Raw genomic sequence first — 4,714 nt, 5'->3', positions numbered from 1 at the left:
CCCTTTTGGAACGTACAGGCAGAGAAAAAGAGTTAGCAGTTTGGAAGGAGTCACTGGACGCTCCTGAGGCGCGTTTCGATTCGCTTCCGTCATGAAATATCGCGCGCTTGCCCTTTGGCGCCGTTGTGGCGCGTTGCTCGCCGACGGAGACGGGGTTGGCGCCGGGGTGGCGCGCCGCTTCTGGCTTCTCTCTCAGTCGTCTCAGCGTCTCAGTCAGTCTCAGTCTCCTCGTCTATTGGAATGCGTTGCGTGGTTGCGTTGATAGCACGGGTTGCGTGTCTTGAAGTTTCATCAGTTTCATGTTCATGCGCGTCTTCGGTGGTGTTGACGCCGGCTTCGAGCACGAAGTGACGCTTGGAGGGCGGAATATTCATGGAGCTGCGGATACGGACAACGGGCGCCAGTTAACGGTGAGTGTACTGCTTTCGTAGGCACTAATTATACAGCTTTAGCTGGGCGTCTGCAGCAGCTCTGCGGAAGTTATCTGCGAGCCATTTCCAACAGCAGCCTGTATCCGCGGGGCTGTTGCGGATGCCCAACTAAAGCTGTCAGTTAACGAGTTGCCACCGTTATGCGCGTTGCTGTACAAGCTCCCATAAAGTGAGCAAAGCAAGCAATTATCAAGGGTCATTTCTTGCTGATCGCACGTTGTGTCTGCACTACTGAAGGTGCAAGATGTCGTTTTGAGATGCACTTTAGTCTACTTCATAATAACATTTCCATTGACCTTGAGTGTGCTGCGTGCTTCCGCGCGTGGGAACGTGAAAAAAATGAAAGCCTGTGTACAGAACGCTCACACGCACTATATATAATGGTTTTTGTTGACTTAAAGACGGTAGTTTGAGGTGCAGATATAGTACGGCGGCTTCCAGAACGTACGCGGTAGTCATTCAAGTTGGACACGCCTCGCCGGTAAGTCAAAAAAGCTAGAGACTTTCGTCGGCGCCCGTTGTTGCGGCCGCCGCCGTGCACTTTTTTCCTTCGTTACTGTTTGCTGTTTTCATGGTTTGCCAACATCTGCGATGACGCTATAACAGAATCAAGTGAGTGTACGTGATTGTGGGAGTTATGTGTGCTAATTCTAGCATATGACATGTCTGATCTCGACGTAGACTGCGTCCGCACGCGCTGGGTGTCGTTCGGGCCCTCGTACTCGCATGTGTTTATCTGAGTATGGGTTACGTTTGTAAAACATGCGGTCAGTAACCGCTGACGGCGTGCCCCTGACTGCCGAAGGATGTGCTTGGGAGTCGGGGTAAGCCGGCGCAAAACCGTGTTTATTCTGAAACTAAATTTGAAGCGATTTCTCAGAAAAGAAGTACTTTCATTCGTGTATAGCCAGTGCGTATTGCGACACAAGGTTTCCGCTGCCTTTTACGTGAAAATTTGTTTTCGTTGCGAAATTTGAACTAAACACTCGTGGCAGATGTGTGTACAATAACGGTGTGTTGAACAAAGGGTGGTTTTAAATACAAATAATGTGTGTGTTTTGGTTACTCCCAGAATACCGGATAACTTCTCCCGCCTCTTCACTCCAGTTGACAGCCACACTCGGGGAAACGAAGGTGCCGCTCTGGTCTGGCGCCTCACCGCTCGTGATGGGAAAATCAACAGCGGCGTTCGCCCTGTCAACGAGGCAGTCGGTCCTACATTTCTTTTGGTTGGACAAGACGACGTAGGAAAAGAGGTGAGTGACACCTGCGCACAGGAGCCTAAACCAATTTCGTTTGTTGTTTAACAGAGGTTCACATCATCTTTTGCTGCAAGTTTGTCGCCAAGTGACGTGTTACAAAAGGTACTATTTGCAAGTGTTGTTTTACACGAAAGCGGCAAAAAACTTGGTTCCTTACCATACGTGTTTGCATTTGTTGTTGTGTTGTGAGCCTTCATTGTGTCTATGTGAACCACTTATTTTGTAGGTTTCGCAAACCTTTACTGCAATTTCATTTCTTATTATAATATCACGTTCTGCTTTTCAGATACCGTTTTTCATGGTGCTCACGCTGAACAGGAGCGACAACCTAGCAAGCCACAAGTCTGATGCCTCCAGCCGTCACCACTTTTCGATTTATTCTTAATCATAAGAAATAAAGATTGAAACTTGATGCCTATTTCTGCAATTTATTTTGCACTATATGGCACTATGCACACCAGTCACACATTTTAGTTGGCTATACTCATAGAAGCATGTAAATGAGGAATACCCAAACTTCTTAATTGGAAATCAAAGCCATCTTTACGCGCTTTCTATATAACTTTGCTGGAAAATATGTGTTGTTTTGACGAGTTTTATTAAATTAATGCTAAAACTGAACTATTCTTTTTTTGCAGTCGCTGCGCAGAACGGCAAGTATTATTGGACTTGCTTAAAATGAATACTCCACTATTTTCAACAGTAGTCGCGCAAAAGTAGAGCAAGGGTCCAATGAGTAGCTTAAAATACTTGTGGAGTCGCTTGACGCTTCGGTGTGGGTCACTTGACCCCCGTAGGAGCGTTACCGGCAAGAGTCGTCTGCCTCCCTATAAGTGGTAACGTGATCCTTCGGATTAGAGTCTTTCCACTCTTCCAAGAGGGTCAGGGGACTCTCCTAGAGCGAGCCGACCCTGACCCACCAAGAGAGTCACCGTGACTATTTAAAGAGAGTCCTATACGTGGCAAGTCAGAAATCGCCGAAAAGAGTCATGCATACTCTTTTTTTTCTTAGAGTGTAGATTACAAAGGCCCGCTCGTGTCATACCACGAGCTCACTTCACATCGTAGGTTAGGGCAACGAACTTTTCCTCCTCCTCAACCAAAGCTCAATAAAGCACAGGCTGTCACTTGCAGACAGTTGCAGACTAGAACATACATTGCACCAACCACACTAAGCAGGATCAATCCTGACCTTCCTACTGAATGCCCACACCGTGGACACGAATACAACTTCGAGCACATACTCTGGCTGTGCCGTGCCAATGCGGGAATGGACTTTCCTGACCAGTCCACCTGGCACATAGCGCTTAGAAGCACGGAGCTCATCGCTCGGCTCAAGGCTGTCCAGAGGGCCCGGGTCGTCGCCGAAGGACTCTGTCTACCGGCCCCGACCTGGATGGAGCCGCCGAATTTATTGGCGGGGCCTTCGGCCCCACTTTCTTTTTCCTCAGGACCTAAATAAAGTTTATACTCACTCATTTATCCACCGACAGTTTGTAGTAATAGAAGTGAAATGCATAAAAAAGAAAGAAGAAACACTAAAAAAAAATAATAGCGGCGGCCGAACAATATATTTCCGCGTGGGCACTGAACCATGGCCTCCGCGATTAGCTACGGCAGAGACTGCCAGAGCTAATCGCGGATTCTTGCCATTAATACTACTATTAGGAATAATAATAATAATAATAATAATAATAATAATAATAATAATAATAATAATAATAATAATAATAATAATAATAATAATAATAATAATCAATCAATCAATCAATCAATGATTTATTTAACGTGCCCAGGAACAACCGTAAGGTCTTTGTGCTGGCGCACGCAAAAAAAACAATAAAAATAAACAATACAATACAGACAGTTTTCAGAAATAAAAAGAGCAAAAACACGTAGACAAAGAGAAATGAACACAAAAGGGGAGGAGTAAAATAAGACAACACGAGAAATATTGACGGGGCATAAAAAATTAGATTGCATATATACAACTATGTGGAAAGACTGAGAAGGGAAGACTTTGTACATTGTGCCACACTATGTCAAAACAGTGCAAAGCTCGGATAAAAACAATGATTGTGGGCTATGAAAAACGTCAAGATCAAGAAAATTAACATTATAGAGACTTTGTATTCTGTGAACGGTAGAGTGTTGGAAGAAGCAGGCGGGTACATGAAACGGTCTGTCGTCTCTGGTTAACTTACGCGGAATTCGAAAATTACCACAATTGAGATGTACAGGTCAGGATATGATACCGTGGACTAGCTTGTAAAGAAATAAGAGATCAGAGCGATTTCGTCGGCAGTGAAGTGATGGCAGTGATAATAATGCAGCAGTACTTGAACGAGATCCAGAGTCATTTTTAGCAAAGCGATGGTTATATATGCTGAGGAATTTTTTCTGGACTCGTTCAATGGTGTTACCGCTGGATTGAGCAATGCCATTCCATATCACGGACGCATACTCAAGTTGCGGAAGACATATTGCCGTGTACAATTTGTGTAGGGCCATGGGAGACCTGAATTCTCGAGATATTCTACAAACACATCCGAGAGAACGAAGGCCCCGCATAGCAGCACGCTTAACGTGAGAAGAAAAGTTTAACGCGCTGTCAACAACAACACTAAGATCACTGATTTCATAAACCTTGCATAACGGCACAGAATTGACAGAGTATTGAAATGACACGCTAGATGCTTTGCGAGTGATAGACATGAATTTTGTCTTCGAGGTATTCAGAGAAAGGTTATTACCGTCGCACCATTCGGAAAAAGAGCGCAAGTCTGACTGCAGCAAGCGACAGTCGTTAACTGAATGAATTTCCTTAAAAATCTTGATGTCATCGGCATACAAGAGGAAAGAAGAATTACGAATGGCAAAAGAAACATCATTAACGTAAATTAAAAATAGGAGTGGGCCTAATACCGACCCTTGAGGGACCCCACTAGTCACTTTATACAAAGAAGACGTTAAGCCATTTACGGCTACATAACAATATCTATTGAGCAGATAGCTCTGCAG

At 44.8% G+C, this 4,714-nt stretch overlaps 1 long non-coding RNA gene across 1 annotated transcript; it reads left to right on the top strand.

Moving 5' to 3' along the window:
* Window positions 1-300: 300 nt before the first annotated feature.
* Window positions 301-2,099, top strand: LOC125759753 (uncharacterized). The gene is made up of 3 exons (XR_007417388.1): window positions 301-410; window positions 1,504-1,687; window positions 1,980-2,099. It is a non-coding gene; the product is annotated as an uncharacterized LOC125759753 (long non-coding RNA).
* Window positions 2,100-4,714: the final 2,615 nt, after the last annotated feature.

This window comes from Rhipicephalus sanguineus, chromosome 9, assembly GCF_013339695.2.
Source record: "Rhipicephalus sanguineus isolate Rsan-2018 chromosome 9, BIME_Rsan_1.4, whole genome shotgun sequence".
NCBI lineage: Eukaryota > Metazoa > Arthropoda > Arachnida > Ixodida > Ixodidae > Rhipicephalus > Rhipicephalus sanguineus.
Note: the sequence above shows the minus strand (reverse complement) of the source record. Positions and strands in the feature narration are given on the sequence as shown.